Source organism: Amaranthus tricolor, chromosome 6 (genome assembly GCF_026212465.1).
Source record: "Amaranthus tricolor cultivar Red isolate AtriRed21 chromosome 6, ASM2621246v1, whole genome shotgun sequence".
Lineage (NCBI taxonomy): Eukaryota > Viridiplantae > Streptophyta > Magnoliopsida > Caryophyllales > Amaranthaceae > Amaranthus > Amaranthus tricolor.
In genome coordinates this window covers 11,737,764-11,762,722 of record NC_080052.1, presented here as the reverse complement: position 1 = coordinate 11,762,722, position 24,959 = coordinate 11,737,764, and the positions used below count along the sequence as shown (strand labels likewise).

The 24,959-nt window shown below is 48.5% G+C and overlaps 40 non-coding genes across 40 annotated transcripts; all 40 read left to right on the top strand.

The window, feature by feature from the left end:
- Window positions 1–309: 309 nt before the first annotated feature.
- LOC130816345 (5S ribosomal RNA) lies at window positions 310–428 on the top strand. The gene has a single exon (XR_009042885.1). It is a non-coding gene; the product is annotated as a 5S ribosomal RNA (ribosomal RNA).
- A 528-nt stretch (window positions 429–956) lies between these two features.
- LOC130816488 (5S ribosomal RNA) lies at window positions 957–1,075 on the top strand. The gene has a single exon (XR_009043019.1). It is a non-coding gene; the product is annotated as a 5S ribosomal RNA (ribosomal RNA).
- Window positions 1,076–1,626: 551 nt separating this feature from the next.
- On the top strand, window positions 1,627–1,745 carry LOC130816572 (5S ribosomal RNA). The gene has a single exon (XR_009043101.1). It is a non-coding gene; the product is annotated as a 5S ribosomal RNA (ribosomal RNA).
- Window positions 1,746–2,273: 528 nt separating this feature from the next.
- On the top strand, window positions 2,274–2,392 carry LOC130816495 (5S ribosomal RNA). Its single transcript, XR_009043025.1, has one exon. It is a non-coding gene; the product is annotated as a 5S ribosomal RNA (ribosomal RNA).
- Window positions 2,393–2,941: 549 nt separating this feature from the next.
- Window positions 2,942–3,060, top strand: LOC130816651 (5S ribosomal RNA). The gene has a single exon (XR_009043188.1). It is a non-coding gene; the product is annotated as a 5S ribosomal RNA (ribosomal RNA).
- Window positions 3,061–3,615: 555 nt separating this feature from the next.
- Window positions 3,616–3,734, top strand: LOC130816701 (5S ribosomal RNA). The gene has a single exon (XR_009043240.1). It is a non-coding gene; the product is annotated as a 5S ribosomal RNA (ribosomal RNA).
- Window positions 3,735–4,140: 406 nt separating this feature from the next.
- LOC130816571 (5S ribosomal RNA) lies at window positions 4,141–4,259 on the top strand. The gene has a single exon (XR_009043100.1). It is a non-coding gene; the product is annotated as a 5S ribosomal RNA (ribosomal RNA).
- Window positions 4,260–4,787: 528 nt separating this feature from the next.
- LOC130816494 (5S ribosomal RNA) lies at window positions 4,788–4,906 on the top strand. Its single transcript, XR_009043024.1, has one exon. It is a non-coding gene; the product is annotated as a 5S ribosomal RNA (ribosomal RNA).
- A 549-nt stretch (window positions 4,907–5,455) lies between these two features.
- Window positions 5,456–5,574, top strand: LOC130816674 (5S ribosomal RNA). Its single transcript, XR_009043210.1, has one exon. It is a non-coding gene; the product is annotated as a 5S ribosomal RNA (ribosomal RNA).
- A 556-nt stretch (window positions 5,575–6,130) lies between these two features.
- LOC130816725 (5S ribosomal RNA) lies at window positions 6,131–6,249 on the top strand. The gene has a single exon (XR_009043265.1). It is a non-coding gene; the product is annotated as a 5S ribosomal RNA (ribosomal RNA).
- A 407-nt stretch (window positions 6,250–6,656) lies between these two features.
- Window positions 6,657–6,775, top strand: LOC130817173 (5S ribosomal RNA). Its single transcript, XR_009043689.1, has one exon. It is a non-coding gene; the product is annotated as a 5S ribosomal RNA (ribosomal RNA).
- A 553-nt stretch (window positions 6,776–7,328) lies between these two features.
- On the top strand, window positions 7,329–7,447 carry LOC130816699 (5S ribosomal RNA). The gene has a single exon (XR_009043237.1). It is a non-coding gene; the product is annotated as a 5S ribosomal RNA (ribosomal RNA).
- Window positions 7,448–7,853: 406 nt separating this feature from the next.
- Window positions 7,854–7,972, top strand: LOC130816639 (5S ribosomal RNA). Its single transcript, XR_009043177.1, has one exon. It is a non-coding gene; the product is annotated as a 5S ribosomal RNA (ribosomal RNA).
- Window positions 7,973–8,525: 553 nt separating this feature from the next.
- Window positions 8,526–8,644, top strand: LOC130816570 (5S ribosomal RNA). Its single transcript, XR_009043099.1, has one exon. It is a non-coding gene; the product is annotated as a 5S ribosomal RNA (ribosomal RNA).
- Window positions 8,645–9,202: 558 nt separating this feature from the next.
- Window positions 9,203–9,321, top strand: LOC130816698 (5S ribosomal RNA). Its single transcript, XR_009043236.1, has one exon. It is a non-coding gene; the product is annotated as a 5S ribosomal RNA (ribosomal RNA).
- A 406-nt stretch (window positions 9,322–9,727) lies between these two features.
- LOC130816638 (5S ribosomal RNA) lies at window positions 9,728–9,846 on the top strand. The gene has a single exon (XR_009043176.1). It is a non-coding gene; the product is annotated as a 5S ribosomal RNA (ribosomal RNA).
- A 553-nt stretch (window positions 9,847–10,399) lies between these two features.
- LOC130816568 (5S ribosomal RNA) lies at window positions 10,400–10,518 on the top strand. Its single transcript, XR_009043097.1, has one exon. It is a non-coding gene; the product is annotated as a 5S ribosomal RNA (ribosomal RNA).
- A 558-nt stretch (window positions 10,519–11,076) lies between these two features.
- LOC130816697 (5S ribosomal RNA) lies at window positions 11,077–11,195 on the top strand. The gene has a single exon (XR_009043235.1). It is a non-coding gene; the product is annotated as a 5S ribosomal RNA (ribosomal RNA).
- Window positions 11,196–11,600: 405 nt separating this feature from the next.
- Window positions 11,601–11,719, top strand: LOC130816567 (5S ribosomal RNA). The gene has a single exon (XR_009043095.1). It is a non-coding gene; the product is annotated as a 5S ribosomal RNA (ribosomal RNA).
- Window positions 11,720–12,277: 558 nt separating this feature from the next.
- Window positions 12,278–12,396, top strand: LOC130816696 (5S ribosomal RNA). The gene has a single exon (XR_009043234.1). It is a non-coding gene; the product is annotated as a 5S ribosomal RNA (ribosomal RNA).
- Window positions 12,397–12,802: 406 nt separating this feature from the next.
- On the top strand, window positions 12,803–12,921 carry LOC130817172 (5S ribosomal RNA). Its single transcript, XR_009043688.1, has one exon. It is a non-coding gene; the product is annotated as a 5S ribosomal RNA (ribosomal RNA).
- Window positions 12,922–13,475: 554 nt separating this feature from the next.
- LOC130816695 (5S ribosomal RNA) lies at window positions 13,476–13,594 on the top strand. Its single transcript, XR_009043232.1, has one exon. It is a non-coding gene; the product is annotated as a 5S ribosomal RNA (ribosomal RNA).
- A 406-nt stretch (window positions 13,595–14,000) lies between these two features.
- LOC130817170 (5S ribosomal RNA) lies at window positions 14,001–14,119 on the top strand. The gene has a single exon (XR_009043686.1). It is a non-coding gene; the product is annotated as a 5S ribosomal RNA (ribosomal RNA).
- Window positions 14,120–14,673: 554 nt separating this feature from the next.
- On the top strand, window positions 14,674–14,792 carry LOC130817169 (5S ribosomal RNA). The gene has a single exon (XR_009043685.1). It is a non-coding gene; the product is annotated as a 5S ribosomal RNA (ribosomal RNA).
- A 554-nt stretch (window positions 14,793–15,346) lies between these two features.
- Window positions 15,347–15,465, top strand: LOC130816723 (5S ribosomal RNA). The gene has a single exon (XR_009043263.1). It is a non-coding gene; the product is annotated as a 5S ribosomal RNA (ribosomal RNA).
- Window positions 15,466–15,871: 406 nt separating this feature from the next.
- Window positions 15,872–15,990, top strand: LOC130816636 (5S ribosomal RNA). The gene has a single exon (XR_009043174.1). It is a non-coding gene; the product is annotated as a 5S ribosomal RNA (ribosomal RNA).
- A 555-nt stretch (window positions 15,991–16,545) lies between these two features.
- LOC130816715 (5S ribosomal RNA) lies at window positions 16,546–16,664 on the top strand. Its single transcript, XR_009043254.1, has one exon. It is a non-coding gene; the product is annotated as a 5S ribosomal RNA (ribosomal RNA).
- Window positions 16,665–17,047: 383 nt separating this feature from the next.
- On the top strand, window positions 17,048–17,166 carry LOC130817205 (5S ribosomal RNA). Its single transcript, XR_009043720.1, has one exon. It is a non-coding gene; the product is annotated as a 5S ribosomal RNA (ribosomal RNA).
- Window positions 17,167–17,716: 550 nt separating this feature from the next.
- Window positions 17,717–17,835, top strand: LOC130816566 (5S ribosomal RNA). Its single transcript, XR_009043094.1, has one exon. It is a non-coding gene; the product is annotated as a 5S ribosomal RNA (ribosomal RNA).
- Window positions 17,836–18,393: 558 nt separating this feature from the next.
- Window positions 18,394–18,512, top strand: LOC130816565 (5S ribosomal RNA). Its single transcript, XR_009043093.1, has one exon. It is a non-coding gene; the product is annotated as a 5S ribosomal RNA (ribosomal RNA).
- Window positions 18,513–19,070: 558 nt separating this feature from the next.
- On the top strand, window positions 19,071–19,189 carry LOC130816693 (5S ribosomal RNA). Its single transcript, XR_009043230.1, has one exon. It is a non-coding gene; the product is annotated as a 5S ribosomal RNA (ribosomal RNA).
- Window positions 19,190–19,595: 406 nt separating this feature from the next.
- Window positions 19,596–19,714, top strand: LOC130817168 (5S ribosomal RNA). The gene has a single exon (XR_009043684.1). It is a non-coding gene; the product is annotated as a 5S ribosomal RNA (ribosomal RNA).
- A 554-nt stretch (window positions 19,715–20,268) lies between these two features.
- On the top strand, window positions 20,269–20,387 carry LOC130816692 (5S ribosomal RNA). Its single transcript, XR_009043229.1, has one exon. It is a non-coding gene; the product is annotated as a 5S ribosomal RNA (ribosomal RNA).
- A 405-nt stretch (window positions 20,388–20,792) lies between these two features.
- Window positions 20,793–20,911, top strand: LOC130816564 (5S ribosomal RNA). Its single transcript, XR_009043092.1, has one exon. It is a non-coding gene; the product is annotated as a 5S ribosomal RNA (ribosomal RNA).
- A 557-nt stretch (window positions 20,912–21,468) lies between these two features.
- Window positions 21,469–21,587, top strand: LOC130816563 (5S ribosomal RNA). Its single transcript, XR_009043091.1, has one exon. It is a non-coding gene; the product is annotated as a 5S ribosomal RNA (ribosomal RNA).
- A 558-nt stretch (window positions 21,588–22,145) lies between these two features.
- On the top strand, window positions 22,146–22,264 carry LOC130816713 (5S ribosomal RNA). Its single transcript, XR_009043252.1, has one exon. It is a non-coding gene; the product is annotated as a 5S ribosomal RNA (ribosomal RNA).
- A 406-nt stretch (window positions 22,265–22,670) lies between these two features.
- Window positions 22,671–22,789, top strand: LOC130816562 (5S ribosomal RNA). The gene has a single exon (XR_009043089.1). It is a non-coding gene; the product is annotated as a 5S ribosomal RNA (ribosomal RNA).
- Window positions 22,790–23,347: 558 nt separating this feature from the next.
- LOC130816691 (5S ribosomal RNA) lies at window positions 23,348–23,466 on the top strand. Its single transcript, XR_009043228.1, has one exon. It is a non-coding gene; the product is annotated as a 5S ribosomal RNA (ribosomal RNA).
- Window positions 23,467–23,872: 406 nt separating this feature from the next.
- On the top strand, window positions 23,873–23,991 carry LOC130817166 (5S ribosomal RNA). The gene has a single exon (XR_009043683.1). It is a non-coding gene; the product is annotated as a 5S ribosomal RNA (ribosomal RNA).
- Window positions 23,992–24,545: 554 nt separating this feature from the next.
- On the top strand, window positions 24,546–24,664 carry LOC130816690 (5S ribosomal RNA). The gene has a single exon (XR_009043226.1). It is a non-coding gene; the product is annotated as a 5S ribosomal RNA (ribosomal RNA).
- The last annotated feature ends 295 nt before the right edge of the window (window positions 24,665–24,959 follow it).

Here is a 24,959-nt window from a genome sequence, read left to right as displayed (position 1 = left end):
AAGCGGAAATTGCACCGGACCCGTCGGAACTCCCCGCGGAAGCGTGCCTGGCAATGATGGCCTCTTGATTTCCAAGTGTTGCGCGGATTTCATAAACATTTTGTCTTTTTTTGTTGCGAGTTCACCTTGCTTTTACATACGGCGGACTCTTTTGGGAATGGGACAATACCGGGAGGGTGAAAAACAGTATTTGGGAAGAAGAAGGCTCGAAAGAGGGGTCTCGGTTGCGAGTTTACGAGCTTTGGAATGCTCTGGGTTTTTTTTTTGGTCGGCAATGCGCATGTATACAAATTGTTACGGTGATTGAACGGGTGCGATCATACCAGCACTAATGCACCGGATCTCATCAGAACTCCGCAGTTAAGCGTGCTTGGGCGAGAGTAGTACTAGGATGGGTGACCTCCTGGGAAGTCCTCGTGTTGCACCCCTTTTTCCCTTCTTTTTTTTTTTATCGTTTTCATTTGCGAATTCTTTCCGCTCCACTTGAGCAAAAGGAATTTCGGTGATTATAGTAATATACTCTTTGGAAGTAATTTTATTTATAAAAATATAACTCGCAACCGGGTCCCGACCTCGAATTTACGGGCACTCGAAGGTAAGGACCCGTTGACGCGGGTCGATGCGCATACGAACGAATTGTTCGAAAGAGGCGTGCATCGGTGCGTTCGTGTAAGCGGAAATTGCACCGGACCCGTCGGAACTCCCCGCGGAAGCGTGCCTGGCAATGATGGCCTCTTGATTTCCAAGTGTTGCGCGGATTTCATAAACATTTTGTCTTTTTTACAGACGGCGGACTCTTTTGGGAATGGGACAATACCGGGAGGGTGAAAAACAGTGTTTGGGAAGAAGAAGGCTCGAAATAGGGGTCTCGGTTGCGAGTTTACGAGCTTTGGAATGCTCTGGGATATTTTTTGGTCGGCAATGCGCATGTATACAAATTGTTACGGTGAATGAACGGATGCGATCATACCAGCACTAATGCACCGGATCCCATCAGAACTCCGCAGTTAAGCGTGCTTGGGCGAGAGTAGTACTAGGATGGGTGACCTCCTGGGAAGTCCTCGTGTTGCACCCTTTTTTCCCTTCTTTTTTTTTTATCGTTTTCATTTGCGAATTCTTTCCGCTCCACTTGAGCAAAAGGAATTTCGGTGATTATAGTAATATACTCTTTGGAAGTAATTTTATTTATAAAAATATAACTCGCAACCGGGTCCCGACCTCGAATTTACGGGCACTCGAAGGTAAGGACCCGTTGACGCGGGTCGATGCGCATACGAACGAATTGTTCGAAAGAGGCGTGCATCGGTGCGTTCGTGTAAGCGGAAATTGCACCGGACCCGTCGGAACTCCCCGCGGAAGCGTGCCTGGCAATGATGGCCTCTTGATTTCCAAGTGTTGCGCGGATTTCATAAACATTTTGTCTTTTTTTGTTGCGAGTTCACCTTGCTTTTACATACGGCGGACTCTTTTGGGAATGGGACAATACCGGGAGGGTGAAAAACAGTATTTGGGAAGAAGAAGGCTCGAAAGAGGGGTCTCGGTTGCGAGTTTACGAGCTTTGGAATGCTCTGGGTTTTTTTTTTGGTCGGCAATGCGCATGTATACAAATTGTTACGGTGATTGAACGGGTGCGATCATACCAGCACTAATGCACCGGATCCCATCAGAACTCCGCAGTTAAGCGTGCTTGGGCGATAGTAGTACTAGGATGGGTGACCTCCTGGGAAGTCCTCGTGTTGCACCCCTTTTTCCCTTCTTTTTTTTTTATCGTTTTCATTTGCGAATTCTTTCCGCTCCACTTGAGCAAAAGGAATTTCGGTGATTATAGTAATATACTCTTTGGAAGTAATTTTATTTATAAAAATATAACTCGCAACCGGGTCCCGACCTCGAATTTACGGGCACTCGAAGGTAAGGACCCGTTGACGCGGGTCGATGCGCATACGAACGAATTGTTCGAAAGAGGCGTGCATCGGTGCGTTCGTGTAAGCGGAAATTGCACCGGACCCGTCGGAACTCCCCGCGGAAGCGTGCCTGGCAATGATGGCCTCTTGATTTCCAAGTGTTGCGCGGATTTCGTAAACATTTTGTCTTTTTTACAGACGGCGGACTCTTTTGGGAATGGGACAATACCGGGAGGGTGAAAAACAGTGTTTGGGAAGAAGAAGGCTCGAAATAGGGGTCTCGGTTGCGAGTTTACGAGCTTTGGAATGCTCTGGGTTTTTTTTTTGGTCGGCAATGCGCATGTATACAAATTGTTACGGTGAATGAACGGGTGCGATCAGACCAGCACTAATGCACCGGATCCCATCAGAACTCCGCAGTTAAGCGTGCTTGGGCGAGAGTAGTACTAGGATGGGTGACCTCCTGGGAAGTCCTCGTGTTGCACCCTTTTTTCCCTTCTTTTTTTTTATCGTTTTCATTTGCGAATTCTTTCCGCTCCACTTGATCAAAAGGAATTTCGGTGATTATAGTAATATACTCTTTGGAAGTAATTTTATTTATAAAAATATAACTCGCAACCGGGTCCCGACCTCGAATTTACGGGCACTCGAAGGTAAGGACCCGTTGACGCGGGTCGATGCGCATACGAACGAATTGTTCGAAAGAGGCGTGCATCGGTGCGTTCGTGTAAGCGGAAATTGCACCGGACCCGTCGGAACTCCCCGCGGAAGCGTGCCTGGCAATGATGGCCTCTTGATTTCCAAATGTTGCGCGGATTTCATAAACATTTTGTCTTTTTTTGTTGCGAGTTCACCTTGCTTTTACATACGGCGGACTCTTTTGGGAATGGGACAATACCGGGAGGGTGAAAAACAGTATTTGGGAAGAAGAAGGCTCGAAAGAGGGGTCTCGGTTGCGAGTTTACGAGCTTTGGAATGCTCTGGGTTTTTTTTTGGTCGGCAATGCGCATGTATACAAATTGTTACGGTGAATGAACGGGAGCGATCATACCAGCACTAATGCACCGGATCCCATCAGAACTCCGCAGTTAAGCGTGCTTGGGCGATAGTAGTACTAGGATGGGTGACCTCCTGGGAAGTCCTCGTGTTGCACCCCTTTTTCCCTTCTTCTTTTTTTTTTTATCGTTTTCATTTGCGAATTCCTTCCGCTCCACTTGAGCAAAAGGAATTTCGGTGATTATAGTAATATACTCTTTGGAAGTAATTTTATTTATAAAAATATAACTCGCAACCGGGTCCCGACCTCGAATTTACGGGCACTCGAAGGTAAGGACCCGTTGACGCGGGTCGATGCGCATACGAACGAATTGTTTGAAAGAGGCGTGCATCGGTGCGTTCGTGTAAGCGGAAATTGCACCGGACCCGTCGGAACTCCCCGCGGAAGCGTGCCTGGCATGGATGGCCTCTTGATTTCCAAGTGCTGCGCGGATTTCATAAACATTTTGTCTTTTTTTTGTTGCGAGTTCACCTTGCTTTTACAGACGGCGGACTCTTTTGGGAATGGGACAATACCGGGAGGGTGAAAAACAGTATTTGGGAAGAAGAAGGCTCGAAAGAGGGGTCTCGGTTGCGAGTTTACGAGCTTTGGAATGCTCTGGGTTTTTTTTTGTTCGGCAATGCGCATGTATACAAATTGTTACGGTGAATGAACGGGTGCGATCATACCAGCACTAATGCACCGGATCGCATCAGAACTCCGCAGTTAAGCGTGCTTGGGCGAGAGTAGTACTAGGATGGGTGACCTCCTGGGAAGTCCTCGTGTCCCGACCTCGAATTTACGGGCACTCGAAGGTAAGGACCCGTTGACGCGGGTCGATGCGCATACGAACGAATTGTTCGAAAGAGGCGTGCATCGGTGCGTTCGTGTAAGCGGAAATTGCACCGGACCCGTCGGAACTCCCCGCGGAAGCGTGCCTGGCAATGATGGCCTCTTGATTTCCAAGTGTTGCGCGGATTTCATAAACATTTTGTCTTTTTTTGTTGCGAGTTCACCTTGCTTTTACATACGGCGGACTCTTTTGGGAATGGGACAATACCGGGAGGGTGAAAAACAGTATTTGGGAAGAAGAAGGCTCGAAAGAGGGGTCTCGGTTGCGAGTTTACGAGCTTTGGAATGCTCTGGGTTTTTTTTTTGGTCGGCAATGCGCATGTATACAAATTGTTACGGTGATTGAACGGGTGCGATCATACCAGCACTAATGCACCGGATCCCATCAGAACTCCGCAGTTAAGCGTGCTTGGGCGATAGTAGTACTAGGATGGGTGACCTCCTGGGAAGTCCTCGTGTTGCACCCCTTTTTCCCTTCTTTTTTTTTTATCGTTTTCATTTGCGAATTCTTTCCGCTCCACTTGAGCAAAAGGAATTTCGGTGATTATAGTAATATACTCTTTGGAAGTAATTTTATTTATAAAAATATAACTCGCAACCGGGTCCCGACCTCGAATTTACGGGCACTCGAAGGTAAGGACCCGTTGACGCGGGTCGATGCGCATACGAACGAATTGTTCGAAAGAGGCGTGCATCGGTGCGTTCGTGTAAGCGGAAATTGCACCGGACCCGTCGGAACTCCCCGCGGAAGCGTGCCTGGCAATGATGGCCTCTTGATTTCCAAGTGTTGCGCGGATTTCATAAACATTTTGTCTTTTTTACAGACGGCGGACTCTTTTGGGAATGGGACAATACCGGGAGGGTGAAAAACAGTGTTTGGGAAGAAGAAGGCTCGAAATAGGGGTCTCGGTTGCGAGTTTACGAGCTTTGGAATGCTCTGGGTTTTTTTTTTGGTCGGCAATGCGCATGTATACAAATTGTTACGGTGAATGAACGGGTGCGATCAGACCAGCACTAATGCACCGGATCCCATCAGAACTCCGCAGTTAAGCGTGCTTGGGCGAGAGTAGTACTAGGATGGGTGACCTCCTGGGAAGTCCTCGTGTTGCACCCTTTTTTCCCTTCTTTTTTTTTATCGTTTTCATTTGCGAATTCTTTCCGCTCCACTTGAGCAAAAGGAATTTCGGTGATTATAGTAATATACTCTTTGGAAGTAATTTTATTTATAAAAATATAACTCGCAACCGGGTCCCGACCTCGAATTTACGGGCACTCGAAGGTAAGGACCCGTTGACGCGGGTCGATGCGCATACGAACGAATTGTTCGAAAGAGGCGTGCATCGGTGCGTTCGTGTAAGCGGAAATTGCACCGGACCCGTCGGAACTCCCCGCGGAAGCGTGCCTGGCAATGATGGCCTCTTGATTTCCAAGTGTTGCGCGGATTTCATAAACATTTTGTCTTTTTTTGTTGCGAGTTCACCTTGCTTTTACATACGGCGGACTCTTTTGGGAATGGGACAATACCGGGAGGGTGAAAAACAGTATTTGGGAAGAAGAAGGCTCGAAAGAGGGGTCTCGGTTGCGAGTTTACGAGCTTTGGAATGCTCTGGGTTTTTTTTTGGTCGGCAATGCGCATGTATACAAATTGTTACGGTGAATGAACGGGAGCGATCATACCAGCACTAATGCACCGGATCCCATCAGAACTCCGCAGTTAAGCGTGCTTGGGCGATAGTAGTACTAGGATGGGTGACCTCCTAGGAAGTCCTCGTGTTGCACCCCTTTTTCCCTTCTTCTTTTTTTTTTTTATCGTTTTCATTTGCGAATTCCTTCCGCTCCACTTGAGCAAAAGGAATTTCGGTGATTATAGTAATATACTCTTTGGAAGTAATTTTATTTATAAAAATATAACTCGCAACCGGGTCCCGACCTCGAATTTACGGGCACTCGAAGGTAAGGACCCGTTGACGCGGGTCGATGCGCATACGAACGAATTGTTTGAAAGAGGCGTGCATCGGTGCGTTCGTGTAAGCGGAAATTGCACCAGACCCGTCGGAACTCCCCGCGGAAGCGTGCCTGGCATGGATGGCCTCTTGATTTCCAAGTGCTGCGCGGATTTCATAAACATTTTGTCTTTTTTTTGTTGCGAGTTCACCTTGCTTTTACAGACGGCGGACTCTTTTGGGAATGGGACAATACCGGGAGGGTGAAAAACAGTATTTGGGAAGAAGAAGGCTCGAAAGAGGGGTCTCGGTTGCGAGTTTACGAGCTTTGGAATGCTCTGGGTTTTTTTTTGTTCGGCAATGCGCATGTATACAAATTGTTACGGTGAATGAACGGGTGCGATCATACCAGCACTAATGCACCGGATCGCATCAGAACTACGCAGTTAAGCGTGCTTGGGCGAGAGTAGTACTAGGATGGGTGACCTCCTGGGAAGTCCTCGTGTCCCGACCTCGAATTTACGGGCACTCGAAGGTAAGGACCCGTTGACAGCGGGTCGATGCGCATACGAACGAATTGTTCGAAAGAGGCGTGCATCGGTGCGTTCGTGTAAGCGGAAATTGCACCGGACCCGTCGGAACTCCCCGCGGAAGCGTGCCTGGCATGGATGGCCTCTTGATTTCCAAGTGTTGCGCGGATTTCATAAACATTTTGTCTTTTTTTTGTTGCGAGTTCACCTTGCTTTTACATACGGCGGACTCTTTTGGGAATGGGACAATACCGGGAGGGTGAAAAACAGTATTTGGGAAGAAGAAGGCTCGAAAGAGGGGTCTCGGTTGCGAGTTTACGAGCTTTGGAATGCTCTGGGTTTTTTTTTGGTCGGCAATGCGCATGTATACAAATTGTTACTGTGAATGAACGGGTGCGATCATACCAGCACTAATGCACCGGATCCCATCAGAACTCCGCAGTTAAGCGTGCTTGGGCGAGAGTAGTACTAGGATGGGTGACCTCCTGGGAAGTCCTCGTGTTGCACCCCTTTTTCCCTACTTTTTTTTTTTTATCGTTTTCATTTGCGAATTCTTTCCGCTCCACTTGAGCAAAAGGCATTTCGGTGATTATAGTAATATACTCTTTGGAAGTAATTTTATTTATAAAAATATAACTCGCAACCGGGTCCCGACCTCGAATTTACGGGCACTCGAAGGTAAGGACCCGTTGACGCGGGTCGATGCGCATACGAACGAATTGTTCGAAAGAGGCGTGCATCGGTGCGTTCGTGTAAGCGGAAATTGCACCGGACCCGTCGGAACTCCCCGCGGAAGCGTGCCTGGCATGGATGGCCTCTTGATTTCCAAGTGCTGCGCGGATTTCATAAACATTTTGTCTTTTTTTTGTTGCGAGTTCACCTTGCTTTTACAGACGGCGGACTCTTTTGGGAATGGGACAATACCGGGAGGGTGAAAAACAGTATTTGGGAAGAAGAAGGCTCGAAAGAGGGGTCTCGGTTGCGAGTTTACGAGCTTTGGAATGCTCTGGGTTTTTTTTTGTTCGGCAATGCGCATGTATACAAATTGTTACGGTGAATGAACGGGTGCGATCATACCAGCACTAATGCACCGGATCGCATCAGAACTCCGCAGTTAAGCGTGCTTGGGCGAGAGTAGTACTAGGATGGGTGACCTCCTGGGAAGTCCTCGTGTCCCGACCTCGAATTTACGGGCACTCGAAGGTAAGGACCCGTTGACGCGGGTCGATGCGCATACGAACGAATTGTTCGAAAGAGGCGTGCATCGGTGCGTTCGTGTAAGCGGAAATTGCACCGGACCCGTCGGAACTCCCCGCGGAAGCGTGCCTGGCATGGATGGCCTCTTGATTTCCAAGTGTTGCGCGGATTTCATAAACATTTTGTCTTTTTTTTGTTGCGAGTTCACCTTGCTTTTACATACGGCGGACTCTTTTGGGAATGGGACAATACCGGGAGGGTGAAAAACAGTATTTGGGAAGAAGAAGGCTCGAAAGAGGGGTCTCGGTTGCGAGTTTACGAGCTTTGGAATGCTCTGGGTTTTTTTTTGGTCGGCAATGCGCATGTATACAAATTGTTACTGTGAATGAACGGGTGCGATCATACCAGCACTAATGCACCGGATCCCATCAGAACTCCGCAGTTAAGCGTGCTTGGGCGAGAGTAGAACTAGGATGGGTGACCTCCTGGGAAGTCCTCGTGTTGCACCCCTTTTTCCCTACTTTTTTTTTTTTATCGTTTTCATTTGCGAATTCTTTCCGCTCCACTTGAGCAAAAGGCATTTCGGTGATTATAGTAATATACTCTTTGGAAGTAATTTTATTTATAAAAATATAACTCGCAACCGGGTCCCGACCTCGAATTTACGGGCACTCGAAGGTAAGGACCCGTTGACGCGGGTCGATGCGCATACGAACGAATTGTTCGAAAGAGGCGTGCATCGGTGCGTTCGTGTAAGCGGAAATTGCACCGGACCCGTCGGAACTCCCCGCGGAAGCGTGCCTGGCATGGATGGCCTCTTGATTTCCAAGTGTTGCGCGGATTTCATAAACATTTTGTCTTTTTTTTGTTGCGAGTTCACCTTGCTTTTACAGACGGCGGACTCTTTTGGGAATGGGACAATACCGGGAGGGTGAAAAACAGTATTTGGGAAGAAGAAGGCTCGAAAGAGGGGTCTCGGTTGCGAGTTTACGAGCTTTGGAATGCTCTGGGTTTTTTTTTGGTCGGCAATGCGCATGTATACAAATTGTTACGGTGAATGAACGGGTGCGATCATACCAGCACTAATGCACCGGATCCCATCAGAACTCCGCAGTTAAGCGTGCTTGGGCGATAGTAGTACTAGGATGGGTGACCTCCTGGGAAGTCCTCGTGTTGCACCCCTTTTTCCCTTCTTCTTTTTTTTTTTTTTATCGTTTTCATTTGCGAATTCCTTCCGCTCCACTTGAGCAAAAGGAATTTCGGTGATTATAGTAATATACTCTTTGGAAGTAATTTTATTTATAAAAATATAACTCGCAACCGGGTCCCGACCTCGAATTTACGGGCACTCGAAGGTAAGGACCCGTTGACGCGGGTCGATGCGCATACGAACGAATTGTTCGAAAGAGGCGTGCATCGGTGCGTTCGTGTAAGCGGAAATTGCGCCGGACCCGTCGGAACTCCCCGCGGAAGCGTGCCTGGCATGGATGGCCTCTTGATTTCCAAGTGTTGCGCGGATTTCATAAACATTTTGTCTTTTTTTTGTTGCGAGTTCACCTTGCTTTTACAGACGGCGGACTCTTTTGGGAATGGGACAATACCGGGAGGGTGAAAAACAGTATTTGGGAAGAAGAAGGCTCGAAAGAGGGGTCTCGGTTGCGAGTTTACGAGCTTTGGAATGCTCTGGGTTTTTTTTTGTTCGGCAATGCGCATGTATACAAATTGTTACGGTGAATGAACGGGTGCGATCATACCAGCACTAATGCACCGGATCGCATCAGAACTCCGCAGTTAAGCGTGCTTGGGCGAGAGTAGTACTAGGATGGGTGACCTCCTGGGAAGTCCTCGTGTCCCGACCTCGAATTTACGGGCACTCGAAGGTAAGGACCCGTTGACGCGGGTCGATGCGCATACGAACGAATTGTTCGAAAGAGGCGTGCATCGGTGCGTTCGTGTAAGCGGAAATTGCACCGGACCCGTCGGAACTCCCCGCGGAAGCGTGCCTGGCATGGATGGCCTCTTGATTTCCAAGTGTTGCGCGGATTTCATAAACATTTTGTCTTTTTTTTGTTGCGAGTTCACCTTGCTTTTACATACGGCGGACTCTTTTGGGAATGGGACAATACCGGGAGGGTGAAAAACAGTATTTGGGAAGAAGAAGGCTCGAAAGAGGGGTCTCGGTTGCGAGTTTACGAGCTTTGGAATGCTCTGGGTTTTTTTTTGGTCGGCAATGCGCATGTATACAAATTGTTACTGTGAATGAACGGGTGCGATCATACCAGCACTAATGCACCGGATCCCATCAGAACTCCGCAGTTAAGCGTGCTTGGGCGAGAGTAGAACTAGGATGGGTGACCTCCTGGGAAGTCCTCGTGTTGCACCCCTTTTTCCCTACTTTTTTTTTTTTATCGTTTTCATTTGCGAATTCTTTCCGCTCCACTTGAGCAAAAGGCATTTCGGTGATTATAGTAATATACTCTTTGGAAGTAATTTTATTTATAAAAATATAGCTCGCAACCGGGTCCCGACCTCGAATTTACGGGCACTCGAAGGTAAGGACCCGTTGACGCGGGTCGATGCGCATACGAACGAATTGTTCGAAAGAGGCGTGCATCGGTGCGTTCGTGTAAGCGGAAATTGCACCGGACCCGTCGGAACTCCCCGCGGAAGCGTGCCTGGCATGGATGGCCTCTTGATTTCCAAGTGTTGCGCGGATTTCATAAACATTTTGTCTTTTTTTTGTTGCGAGTTCACCTTGCTTTTACAGACGGCGGACTCTTTTGGGAATGGGACAATACCGGGAGGGTGAAAAACAGTATTTGGGAAGAAGAAGGCTCGAAAGAGGGGTCTCGGTTGCGAGTTTACGAGCTTTGGAATGCTCTGGGTTTTTTTTTGGTCGGCAATGCGCATGTATACAAATTGTTACGGTGAATGAACGGGTGCGATCATACCAGCACTAATGCACCGGATCCCATCAGAACTCCGCAGTTAAGCGTGCTTGGGCGATAGTAGTACTAGGATGGGTGACCTCCTGGGAAGTCCTCGTGTTGCACCCCTTTTTCCCTTCTTCTTTTTTTTTTTTTTATCGTTTTCATTTGCGAATTCCTTCCGCTCCACTTGAGCAAAAGGAATTTCGGTGATTATAGTAATATACTCTTTGGAAGTAATTTTATTTATAAAAATATAACTCGCAACCGGGTCCCGACCTCGAATTTACGGGCACTCGAAGGTAAGGACCCGTTGACGCGGGTCGATGCGCATACGAACGAATTGTTCGAAAGAGGCGTGCATCGGTGCGTTCGTGTAAGCGGAAATTGCGCCGGACCCGTCGGAACTCCCCGCGGAAGCGTGCCTGGCATGGATGGCCTCTTGATTTCCAAGTGTTGCGCGGATTTCATAAACATTTTGTCTTTTTTTTGTTGCGAGTTCACCTTGCTTTTACAGACGGCGGACTCTTTTGGGAATGGGACAATACCGGGAGGGTGAAAAACAGTATTTGGGAAGAAGAAGGCTCGAAAGAGGGGTCTCGGTTGCGAGTTTACGAGCTTTGGAATGCTCTGGGTTTTTTTTTGTTCGGCAATGCGCATGTATACAAATTGTTACGGTGAATGAACGGGTGCGATCATACCAGCACTAATGCACCGGATCGCATCAGAACTCCGCAGTTAAGCGTGCTTGGGCGAGAGTAGTACTAGGATGGGTGACCTCCTGGGAAGTCCTCGTGTCCCGACCTCGAATTTACGGGCACTCGAAGGTAAGGACCCGTTGACGCGGGTCGATGCGCATACGAACGAATTGTTCGAAAGAGGCGTGCATCGGTGCGTTCGTGTAAGCGGAAATTGCACCGGACCCGTCGGAACTCCCCGCGGAAGCGTGCCTGGCAATGATGGCCTCTTGATTTCCAAGTGTTGCGCGGATTTCATAAACATTTTGTCTTTTTTTGTTGCGAGTTCACCTTGCTTTTACATACGGCGGACTCTTTTGGGAATGGGACAATACCGGGAGGGTGAAAAACAGTATTTGGGAAGAAGAAGGCTCGAAAGAGGGGTCTCGGTTGCGAGTTTACGAGCTTTGGAATGCTCTGGGTTTTTTTTTGGTCGGCAATGCGCATGTATACAAATTGTTACGGTGAATGAACGGGTGCGATCATACCAGCACTAATGCACCGGATCCCATCAGAACTCCGCAGTTAAGCGTGCTTGGGCGATAGTAGTACTAGGATGGGTGACCTCCTGGGAAGTCCTCGTGTTGCACCCCTTTTTCCCTTCTTCTTTTTTTTTTTTTTATCGTTTTCATTTGCGAATTCCTTCCGCTCCACTTGAGCAAAAGGAATTTCGGTGATTATAGTAATATACTCTTTGGAAGTAATTTTATTTATAAAAATATAACTCGCAACCGGGTCCCGACCTCGAATTTACGGGCACTCGAAGGTAAGGACCCGTTGACGCGGGTCGATGCGCATACGAACGAATTGTTCGAAAGAGGCGTGCATCGGTGCGTTCGTGTAAGCGGAAATTGCACCGGACCCGTCGGAACTCCCCGCGGAAGCGTGCCTGGCATGGATGGCCTCTTGATTTCCAAGTGCTGCGCGGATTTCATAAACATTTTGTCTTTTTTTTGTTTCGAGTTCACCTTGCTTTTACAGACGGCGGACTCTTTTGGGAATGGGACAATACCGGGAGGGTGAAAAACAGTATTTGGGAAGAAGAAGGCTCGAAAGAGGGGTCTCGGTTGCGAGTTTACGAGCTTTGGAATGCTCTGGGTTTTTTTTTGTTCGGCAATGCGCATGTATACAAATTGTTACGGTGAATGAACGGGTGCGATCATACCAGCACTAATGCACCGGATCGCATCAGAACTCCGCAGTTAAGCGTGCTTGGGCGAGAGTAGTACTAGGATGGGTGACCTCCTGGGAAGTCCTCGTGTCCCGACCTCGAATTTACGGGCACTCGAAGGTAAGGACCCGTTGACGCGGGTCGATGCGCATACGAACGAATTGTTCGAAAGAGGCGTGCATCGGTGCGTTCGTGTAAGCGAAAATTGCACCGGACCCGTCGGAACTCCCCGCGGAAGCGTGCCTGGCATGGATGGCCTCTTGATTTCCAAGTGTTGCGCGGATTTCATAAACATTTTGTCTTTTTTTTGTTGCGAGTTCACCTTGCTTTTACATACGGCGGACTCTTTTGGGAATGGGACAATACCGGGAGGGTGAAAAACAGTATTTGGGAAGAAGAAGGCTCGAAAGAGGGGTCTCGGTTGCGAGTTTACGAGCTTTGGAATGCTCTGGGTTTTTTTTTGGTCGGCAATGCGCATGTATACAAATTGTTACTGTGAATGAACGGGTGCGATCATACCAGCACTAATGCACCGGATCCCATCAGAACTCCGCAGTTAAGCGTGCTTGGGCGAGAGTAGTACTAGGATGGGTGACCTCCTGGGAAGTCCTCGTGTTGCACCCCTTTTTCCCTACTTTTTTTTTTTTTATCGTTTTCATTTGCGAATTCTTTCCGCTCCACTTGAGCAAAAGGCATTTCGGTGATTATAGTAATATACTCTTTGGAAGTAATTTTATTTATAAAAATATAACTCGCAACCGGGTCCCGACCTCGAATTTACGGGCACTCGAAGGTAAGGACCCGTTGACGCGGGTCGATGCGCATACGAACGAATTGTTCGAAAGAGGCGTGCATCGGTGCGTTCGTGTAAGCGGAAATTGCACCGGACCCGTCGGAACTCCCCGCGGAAGCGTGCCTGGCATGGATGGCCTCTTGATTTCCAAGTGCTGCGCGGATTTCATAAACATTTTGTCTTTTTTTTGTTGCGAGTTCACCTTGCTTTTACAGACGGCGGACTCTTTTGGGAATGGGACAATACCGGGAGGGTGAAAAACAGTATTTGGGAAGAAGAAGGCTCGAAAGAGGGGTCTCGGTTGCGAGTTTACGAGCTTTGGAATGCTCTGGGTTTTTTTTTGTTCGGCAATGCGCATGTATACAAATTGTTACGGTGAATGAACGGGTGCGATCATACCAGCACTAATGCACCGGATCGCATCAGAACTCCGCAGTTAAGCGTGCTTGGGCGAGAGTAGTACTAGGATGGGTGACCTCCTGGGAAGTCCTCGTGTCCCGACCTCGAATTTACGGGCACTCGAAGGTAAGGACCCGTTGACGCGGGTCGATGCGCATACGAACGAATTGTTCGAAAGAGGCGTGCATCGGTGCGTTCGTGTAAGCGGAAATTGCACCGGACCCGTCGGAACTCCCCGCGGAAGCGTGCCTGGCATGGATGGCCTCTTGATTTCCAAGTGTTGCGCGGATTTCATAAACATTTTGTCTTTTTTTTGTTGCGAGTTCACCTTGCTTTTACATACGGCGGACTCTTTTGGGAATGGGACAATACCGGGAGGGTGAAAAACAGTATTTGGGAAGAAGAAGGCTCGAAAGAGGGGTCTCGGTTGCGAGTTTACGAGCTTTGGAATGCTCTGGGTTTTTTTTTGGTCGGCAATGCGCATGTATACAAATTGTTACTGTGAATGAACGGGTGCGATCATACCAGCACTAATGCACCGGATCCCATCAGAACTCCGCAGTTAAGCGTGCTTGGGCGAGAGTAGTACTAGGATGGGTGACCTCCTGGGAAGTCCTCGTGTTGCACCCCTTTTTCCCTACTTTTTTTTTTTTTATCGTTTTCATTTGCGAATTCTTTCCGCTCCACTTGAGCAAAAGGCATTTCGGTGATTATAGTAATATACTCTTTGGAAGTAATTTTATTTATAAAAATATAACTCGCAACCGGGTCCCGACCTCGAATTTACGGGCACTCGAAGGTAAGGACCCGTTGACGCGGGTCGATGCGCATACGAACGAATTGTTCGAAAGAGGCGTGCATCGGTGCGTTCGTGTAAGCGGAAATTGCACCGGACCCGTCGGAACTCCCCGCGGAAGCGTGCCTGGCATGGATGGCCTCTTGATTTCCAAGTGTTGCGCGGATTTCATAAACATTTTGTCTTTTTTTTGTTGCGAGTTCACCTTGCTTTTACATACGGCGGACTCTTTTGGGAATGGGACAATACCGGGAGGGTGAAAAACAGTATTTGGGAAGAAGAAGGCTCGAAAGAGGGGTCTCGGTTGCGAGTTTACGAGCTTTGGAATGCTCTGGGTTTTTTTTTGGTCGGCAATGCGCATGTATACAAATTGTTACTGTGAATGAACGGGTGCGATCATACCAGCACTAATGCACCGGATCCCATCAGAACTCCGCAGTTAAGCGTGCTTGGGCGAGAGTAGTACTAGGATGGGTGACCTCCTGGGAAGTCCTCGTGTTGCACCCCTTTTTCCCTACTTTTTTTTTTTTTATCGTTTTCATTTGCGAATTCTTTCCGCTCCACTTGAGCAAAAGGCATTTCGGTGATTATAGTAATATACTCTTTGGAAGTAATTTTATTTATAAAAATATAACTCGCAACCGGGTCCCGACCTCGAATTTACGGGCACTCGAAGGTAAGGACCCGTTGACGCGGGTCGATGCGCATACGAACGAATTGTTCGAAAGAGGCGTGCATCGGTGCGTTCGTGTAAGCGGAAATTGCACCGGACCCGTCGGAACTCCCCGCGGAAGCGTGCCTGGCATGGATGGCCTCTTGATTTCCAAGTGCTGCGCGGATTTCATAAACATTTTGTCTTTTTTTTGTTGCGAGTTCACCTTGCTTTTACAGACGGCGGACTCTTTTGGGAATGGGACAATACCGGGAGGGTGAAAAACAGTATTTGGGAAGAAGAAGGCTCGAAAGAGGGGTCTCGGTTGCGAGTTTACGAGCTTTGGAATGCTCTGGGTTTTTTTTTGTTCGGCAATGCGCATGTATACAAATTGTTACGGTGAATGAACGGGTGCGATCATACCAGCACTAATGCACCGGATCGCATCAGAACTCCGCAGTTAAGCGTGCTTGGGCGAGAGTAGTACTAGGATTGGTGACCTCCTGGGAAGTCCTCGTGTCCCGACCTCGAATTTACGGGCACTCGAAGGTAAGGACCCGTTGACGCGGGTTGATGCGCATACGAACGAATTGTTCGAAAGAGGCGTGCATCGGTGCGTTCGTGTAAGCGGAAATTGCACCGGACCCGTCGGAACTCCCCGCGGAAGCGTGCCTGGCATGGATGGCCTCTTGATTTCCAAGTGTTGCGCGGATTTCATAAACATTTTGTCTTTTTTTTGTTGCGAGTTCACCTTGCTTTTACATACGGCGGACTCTTTTGGGAATGGGACAATACCGGGAGGGTGAAAAACAGTATTTGGGAAGAAGAAGGCTCGAAAGAGGGGTCTCGGTTGCGAGTTTACGAGCTTTGGAATGCTCTGGGTTTTTTTTTGTTCGGCAATGCGCATGTATACAAATTGTTACGGTGAATGAACGGGTGCGATCATACCAGCACTAATGCACCGGATCCCATCAGAACTCCGCAGTTAAGCGTGCTTGGGCGAGAGTAGAACTAGGATGGGTGACCTCCTGGGAAGTCCTCGTGTTGCACCCCTTTTTCCCTACTTTTTTTTTTTTTTATCGTTTTCATTTGCGAATTCTTTCCGCTCCACTTGAGCAAAAGGCATTTCGGTGATTATAGTAATATACTCTTTGGAAGTAATTTTATTTATAAAAATATAACTCGCAACCGGGTCCCGACCTCGAATTTACGGGCACTCGAAGGTAAGGACCCGTTGACGCGGGTCGATGCGCATACGAACGAATTGTTCGAAAGAGGCGTGCATCGGTGCGTTCGTGTAAGCGGAAATTGCACCAGACCCGTCGGAACTCCCCGCGGAAGCGTGCCTGGCATGGATGGCCTCTTGATTTCCAAGTGTTGCGCGGATTTCATAAACATTTTGTCTTTTTTTTGTTGCGAGTTCACCTTGCTTTTACAGACGGCGGACTCTTTTGGGAATGGGACAATACCGGGAGGGTGAAAAACAGTATTTGGGAAGAAGAAGGCTCGAAAGAGGGGTCTCGGTTGCGAGTTTACGAGCTTTGGAATGCTCTGGGTTTTTTTTTGGTCGGCAATGCGCATGTATACAAATTGTTACGGTGAATGAACGGGTGCGATCATACCAGCACTAATGCACCGGATCCCATCAGAACTCCGCAGTTAAGCGTGCTTGGGCGATAGTAGTACTAGGATGGGTGACCTCCTGGGAAGTCCTCGTGTCCCGACCTCGAATTTACGGGCACTCGAAGGTAAGGACCCGTTGACGCGGGTCGATGCGCATACGAACGAATTGTTCGAAAGAGGCGTGCATCGGTGCGTTCGTGTAAGCGGAAATTGCACCGGACCCGTCGGAACTCCCCGCGGAAGCGTGCCTGGCAATGATGGCCTCTTGATTTCCAAGTGTTGCGCGGATTTCATAAACATTTTGTCTTTTTTACAGACGGCGGACTCTTTTGGGAATGGGACAATACCGGGAGGGTGAAAAACAGTGTTTGGGAAGAAGAAGGCTCGAAACAGGGGTCTCGGTTGCGAGTTTACGAGCTTTGGAATGCTCTGGGTTTTTTTTTTGGTCGGCAATGCGCATGTATACAAATTGTTACGGTGAATGAACGGGTGCGATCATACCAGCACTAATGCACCGGATCCCATCAGAACTCCGCAGTTAAGCGTGCTTGGGCGAGAGTAGTACTAGGATGGGTGACCTCCTGGGAAGTCCTCGTGTTGCACCCTTTTTTCCCTTCTTTTTTTTTTATCGTTTTCATTTGCGAATTCTTTCCGCTCCACTTGAGCAAAAGGAATTTCGGTGATTATAGTAATATACTCTTTGGAAGTAATTTTATTTATAAAAATATAACTCGCAACCGGGTCCCGACCTCGAATTTACGGGCACTCGAAGGTAAGGACCCGTTGACGCGGGTCGATGCGCATACGAACGAATTGTTCGAAAGAGGCGTGCATCGGTGCGTTCGTGTAAGCGGAAATTGCACCGGACCCGTCGGAACTCCCCGCGGAAGCGTGCCTGGCAATGATGGCCTCTTGATTTCCAAGTGTTGCGCGGATTTCATAAACATTTTGTCTTTTTTTGTTGCGAGTTCACCTTGCTTTTACATACGGCGGACTCTTTTGGGAATGGGACAATACCGGGAGGGTGAAAAACAGTATTTGGGAAGAAGAAGGCTCGAAAGAGGGGTCTCGGTTGCGAGTTTACGAGCTTTGGAATGCTCTGGGTTTTTTTTTGGTCGGCAATGCGCATGTATACAAATTGTTACGGTGAATGAACGGGTGCGATCATACCAGCACTAATGCACCGGATCCCATCAGAACTCCGCAGTTAAGCGTGCTTGGGCGATAGTAGTACTAGGATGGGTGACCTCCTGGGAAGTCCTCGTGTTGCACCCCTTTTTCCCTTCTTCTTTTTTTTTTTTTTATCGTTTTCATTTGCGAATTCCTTCCGCTCCACTTGAGCAAAAGGAATTTCGGTGATTATAGTAATATACTCTTTGGAAGTAATTTTATTTATAAAAATATAACTCGCAACCGGGTCCCGACCTCGAATTTACGGGCACTCGAAGGTAAGGACCCGTTGACGCGGGTCGATGCGCATACGAACGAATTGTTCGAAAGAGGCGTGCATCGGTGCGTTCGTGTAAGCGGAAATTGCACCGGACCCGTCGGAACTCCCCGCGGAAGCGTGCCTGGCATGGATGGCCTCTTGATTTCCAAGTGCTGCGCGGATTTCATAAACATTTTGTCTTTTTTTTGTTGCGAGTTCACCTTGCTTTTACAGACGGCGGACTCTTTTGGGAATGGGACAATACCGGGAGGGTGAAAAACAGTATTTGGGAAGAAGAAGGCTCGAAAGAGGGGTCTCGGTTGCGAGTTTACGAGCTTTGGAATGCTCTGGGTTTTTTTTTGGTCGGCAATGCGCATGTATACAAATTGTTACGGTGAATGAACGGGTGCGATCATACCAGCACTAATGCACCGGATCCCATCAGAACTCCGCAGTTAAGCGTGCTTGGGCGATAGTAGTACTAGGATGGGTGACCTCCTGGGAAGTCCTCGTGTTGCACCCCTTTTTCCCTTCTTCTTTTTTTTTTTTTTATCGTTTTCATTTGCGAATTCCTTCCGCTCCACTTGAGCAAAAGGAATTTCGGTGATTATAGTAATATACTCTTTGGAAGTAATTTTATTTATAAAAATATAACTCGCAACCGGGTCCCGACCTCGAATTTACGGGCACTCGAAGGTAAGGACCCGTTGACGCGGGTCGATGCGCATACGAACGAATTGTTCGAAAGAGGCGTGCATCGGTGCGTTCGTGTAAGCGGAAATTGCACCGGACCCGTCGGAACTCCCCGCGGAAGCGTGCCTGGCATGGATGGCCTCTTGATTTCCAAGTGCTGCGCGGATTTCATAAACATTTTGTCTTTTTTTTGTTGCGAGTTCACCTTGCTTTTACAGACGGCGGACTCTTTTGGGAATGGGACAATACCGGGAGGGTGAAAAACAGTATTTGGGAAGAAGAAGGCTCGAAAGAGGGGTCTCGGTTGCGAGTTTACGAGCTTTGGAATGCTCTGGGTTTTTTTTTGTTCGGCAATGCGCATGTATACAAATTGTTACGGTGAATGAACGGGTGCGATCATACCAGCACTAATGCACCGGATCGCATCAGAACTCCGCAGTTAAGCGTGCTTGGGCGAGAGTAGTACTAGGATGGGTGACCTCCTGGGAAGTCCTCGTGTCCCGACCTCGAATTTACGGGCACTCGAAGGTAAGGACCCGTTGACGCGGGTCGATGCGCATACGAACGAATTGTTCGAAAGAGGCGTGCATCGGTGCGTTCGTGTAAGCGGAAATTGCACCGGACCCGTCGGAACTCCCCGCGGAAGCGTGCCTGGCATGGATGGCCTCTTGATTTCCAAGTGTTGCGCGGATTTCATAAACATTTTGTCTTTTTTTTGTTGCGAGTTCACCTTGCTTTTACATACGGCGGACTCTTTTGGGAATGGGACAATACCGGGAGGGTGAAAAACAGTATTTGGGAAGAAGAAGGCTCGAAAGAGGGGTCTCGGTTGCGAGTTTATGAGCTTTGGAATGCTCTGGGTTTTTTTTTGGTCGGCAATGCGCATGTATACAAATTGTTACTGTGAATGAACGGGTGCGATCATACCAGCACTAATGCACCGGATCCCATCAGAACTCCGCAGTTAAGCGTGCTTGGGCGAGAGTAGTACTAGGATGGGTGACCTCCTGGGAAGTCCTCGTGTTGCACCCCTTTTTCCCTTCTTTTTTTTTTTTTATCGTTTTCATTTGCGAATTCTTTCCGCTCCACTTGAGCAAAAGGCATTTCGGTGATTATAGTAATATACTCTTTGGAAGTAATTTTATTTATAAAAATATAACTCGCAACCGGGTCCCGACCTCGAATTTACGGGCACTCGAAGGTAAGGACCCGTTGACGCGGGTCGATGCGCATACGAACGAATTGTTCGAAAGAGGCGTGCATCGGTGCGTTCGTGTAAGCGGAAATTGCACCGGACCCGTCGGAACTCCCCGCGGAAGCGTGCCTGGCATGGATGGCCTCTTGATTTCCAAGTGTTGCGCGGATTTCATAAACATTTTGTCTTTTTTTTGTTGCGAGTTCACCTTGCTTTTACAGACGGCGGACTCTTTTGGGAATGGGACAATACCGGGAGGGTGAAAAACAGTATTTGGGAAGAAGAAGGCTCGAAAGAGGGGTCTCGGTTGCGAGTTTACGAGCTTTGGAATGCTCTGGGTTTTTTTTTGTTCGGCAATGCGCATGTATACAAATTGTTACGGTGAATGAACGGGTGCGATCATACCAGCACTAATGCACCGGATCGCATCAGAACTCCGCAGTTAAGCGTGCTTGGGCGAGAGTAGTACTAGGATGGGTGACCTCCTGGGAAGTCCTCGTGTCCCGACCTCGAATTTACGGGCACTCGAAGGTAAGGACCCGTTGACGCGGGTCGATGCGCATACGAACGAATTGTTCGAAAGAGGCGTGCATCGGTGCGTTCGTGTAAGCGGAAATTGCACCGGACCCGTCGGAACTCCCCGCGGAAGCGTGCCTGGCAATGATGGCCTCTTGATTTCCAAGTGTTGCGCGGATTTCATAAAAATTTTGTCTTTTTTTGTTGCGAGTTCACCTTGCTTTTACATACGGCGGACTCTTTTGGGAATGGGACAATACCGGGAGGGTGAAAGACAGTATTTGGGAAGAAGAAGGCTCGAAAGAGGGGTCTCGGTTGCGAGTTTACGAGCTTTGGAATGCTCTGGGTTTTTTTTTGGTCGGCAATGCGCATGTATACAAATTGTTACGGTGAATGAACGGGTGCGATCATACCAGCACTAATGCACCGGATCCCATCAGAACTCCGCAGTTAAGCGTGCTTGGGCGATAGTAGTACTAGGATGGGTGACCTCCTGGGAAGTCCTCGTGTTGCACCCCTTTTTCCCTTCTTCTTTTTTTTTTTTTATCGTTTTCATTTGCGAATTCCTTCCGCTCCACTTGAGCAAAAGGAATTTCGGTGATTATAGTAATATACTCTTTGGAAGTAATTTTATTTATAAAAATATAACTCGCAACCGGGTCCCGACCTCGAATTTACGGGCACTCGAAGGTAAGGACCCGTTGACGCGGGTCGATGCGCATACGAACGAATTGTTCGAAAGAGGCGTGCATCGGTGCGTTCGTGTAAGCGGAAATTGCACCGGACCCGTCGGAACTCCCCGCGGAAGCGTGCCTGGCATGGATGGCCTCTTGATTTCCAAGTGCTGCGCGGATTTCATAAACATTTTGTCTTTTTTTTGTTGCGAGTTCACCTTGCTTTTACAGACGGCGGACTCTTTTGGGAATGGGACAATACCGGGAGGGTGAAAAACAGTATTTGGGAAGAAGAAGGCTCGAAAGAGGGGTCTCGGTTGCGAGTTTACGAGCTTTGGAATGCTCTGGGTTTTTTTTTGGTCGGCAATGCGCATGTATACAAATTGTTACGGTGAATGAACGGGTGCGATCATACCAGCACTAATGCACCGGATCCCATCAGAACTCCGCAGTTAAGCGTGCTTGGGCGATAGTAGTACTAGGATGGGTGACCTCCTGGGAAGTCCTCGTGTTGCACCCCTTTTTCCCTTCTTCTTTTTTTTTTTTTTATCGTTTTCATTTGCGAATTCCTTCCGCTCCACTTGAGCAAAAGGAATTTCGGTGATTATAGTAATATACTCTTTGGAAGTAATTTTATTTATAAAAATATAACTCGCAACCGGGTCCCGACCTCGAATTTACGGGCACTCGAAGGTAAGGACCCGTTGACGCGGGTCGATGCGCATACGAACGAATTGTTCGAAAGAGGCGTGCATCGGTGCGTTCGTGTAAGCGGAAATTGCACCGGACCCGTCGGAACTCCCCGCGGAAGCGTGCCTGGCATGGATGGCCTCTTGATTTCCAAGTGCTGCGCGGATTTCATAAACATTTTGTCTTTTTTTTGTTGCGAGTTCACCTTGCTTTTACAGACGGCGGACTCTTTTGGGAATGGGACAATACCGGGAGGGTGAAAAACAGTATTTGGGAAGAAGAAGGCTCGAAAGAGGGGTCTCGGTTGCGAGTTTACGAGCTTTGGAATGCTCTGGGTTTTTTTTTGTTCGGCAATGCGCATGTATACAAATTGTTACGGTGAATGAACGGGTGCGATCATACCAGCACTAATGCACCGGATCGCATCAGAACTCCGCAGTTAAGCGTGCTTGGGCGAGAGTAGTACTGGGATGGGTGACCTCCTGGGAAGTCCTCGTGTCCCGACCTCGAATTTACGGGCACTCGAAGGTAAGGACCCGTTGACGCGGGTCGATGCGCATACGAACGAATTGTTCGAAAGAGGCGTGCATCGGTGCGTTCGTGTAAGCGGAAATTGCACCGGACCCGTCGGAACTCCCCGCGGAAGCGTGCCTGGCATGGATGGCCTCTTGATTTCCAAGTGTTGCGCGGATTTCATAAACATTTTGTCTTTTTTTTGTTGCGAGTTCACCTTGCTTTTACATACGGCGGACTCTTTTGGGAATGGGACAATACCGGGAGGGTGAAAAACAGTATTTGGGAAGAAGAAGGCTCGAAAGAGGGGTCTCGGTTGCGAGTTTACGAGCTTTGGAATGCTCTGGGTTTTTTTTTGGTCGGCAATGCGCATGTATACAAATTGTTACGGTGAATGAACGGGTGCGATCATACCAGCACTAATGCACCGGATCCCATCAGAACTCCGCAGTTAAGCGTGCTTGGGCGATAGTAGTACTAGGATGGGTGACCTCCTGGGAAGTCCTCGTGTTGCACCCCTTTTTCCCTTCTTCTTTTTTTTTTTTTTATCGTTTTCATTTGCGAATTCCTTCCGCTCCACTTGAGCAAAAGGAATTTCGGTGATTATAGTAATATACTCTTTGGAAGTAATTTTATTTATAAAAATATAACTCGCAACCGGGTCCCGACCTCGAATTTACGGGCACTCGAAGGTAAGGACCCGTTGACGCGGGTCGATGCGCATACGAACGAATTGTTCGAAAGAGGCGTGCATCGGTGCGTTCGTGTAAGCGGAAATTGCACCGGACCCGTCGGAACTCCCCGCGGAAGCGTGCCTGGCATGGATGGCCTCTTGATTTCCAAGTGCTGCGCGGATTTCATAAACATTTTGTCTTTTTTTTGTTTCGAGTTCACCTTGCTTTTACAGACGGCGGACTCTTTTGGGAATGGGACAATACCGGGAGGGTGAAAAACAGTATTTGGGAAGAAGAAGGCTCGAAAGAGGGGTCTCGGTTGCGAGTTTACGAGCTTTGGAATGCTCTGGGTTTTTTTTTGTTCGGCAATGCGCATGTATACAAATTGTTACGGTGAATGAACGGGTGCGATCATACCAGCACTAATGCACCGGATCGCATCAGAACTCCGCAGTTAAGCGTGCTTGGGCGAGAGTAGTACTAGGATGGGTGACCTCCTGGGAAGTCCTCGTGTCCCGACCTCGAATTTACGGGCACTCGAAGGTAAGGACCCGTTGACGCGGGTCGATGCGCATACGAACGAATTGTTCGAAAGAGGCGTGCATCGGTGCGTTCGTGTAAGCGGAAATTGCACCTGACCCGTCGGAACTCCCCGCGGAAGCGTGCCTGGCATGGATGGCCTCTTGATTTCCAAGTGTTGCGCGGATTTCATAAACATTTTGTCTTTTTTTTGTTGCGAGTTCACCTTGCTTTTACATACGGCGGACTCTTTTGGGAATGGGACAATACCGGGAGGGTGAAAAACAGTATTTGGGAAGAAGAAGGCTCGAAAGAGGGGTCTCGGTTGCGAGTTTATGAGCTTTGGAATGCTCTGGGTTTTTTTTTGGTCGGCAATGCGCATGTATACAAATTGTTACTGTGAATGAACGGGTGCGATCATACCAGCACTAATGCACCGGATCCCATCAGAACTCCGCAGTTAAGCGTGCTTGGGCGAGAGTAGTACTAGGATGGGTGACCTCCTGGGAAGTCCTCGTGTTGCACCCCTTTTTCCCTTCTTTTTTTTTTTTTATCGTTTTCATTTGCGAATTCTTTCCGCTCCACTTGAGCAAAAGGCATTTCGGTGATTATAGTAATATACTCTTTGGAAGTAATTTTATTTATAAAAATATAACTCGCAACCGGGTCCCGACCTCGAATTTACGGGCACTCGAAGGTAAGGACCCGTTGACGCGGGTCGATGCGCATACGAACGAATTGTTCGAAAGAGGCGTGCATCGGTGCGTTCGTGTAAGCGGAAATTGCACCGGACCCGTCGGAACTCCCCGCGGAAGCGTGCCTGGCATGGATGGCCTCTTGATTTCCAAGTGTTGCGCGGATTTCATAAACATTTTGTCTTTTTTTTGTTGCGAGTTCACCTTGCTTTTACAGACGGCGGACTCTTTTGGGAATGGGACAATACCGGGAGGGTGAAAAACAGTATTTGGGAAGAAGAAGGCTCGAAAGAGGGGTCTCGGTTGCGAGTTTACGAGCTTTGGAATGCTCTGGGTTTTTTTTTGTTCGGCAATGCGCATGTATACAAATTGTTACGGTGAATGAACGGGTGCGATCATACCAGCACTAATGCACCGGATCGCATCAGAACTCCGCAGTTAAGCGTGCTTGGGCGAGAGTAGTACTAGGATGGGTGACCTCCTGGGAAGTCCTCGTGTCCCGACCTCGAATTTACGGGCACTCGAAGGTAAGGACCCGTTGACGCGGGTCGATGCGCATACGAACGAATTGTTCGAAAGAGGCGTGCATCGGTGCGTTCGTGTAAGCGGAAATTGCACCGGACCCGTCGGAACTCCCCGCGGAAGCGTGCCTGGCAATGATGGCCTCTTGATTTCCAAGTGTTGCGCGGATTTCATAAACATTTTGTCTTTTTTACAGACGGCGGACTCTTTTGGGAATGGGACAATACCGGGAGGGTGAAAAACAGTGTTTGGGAAGAAGAAGGCTCGAAACAGGGGTCT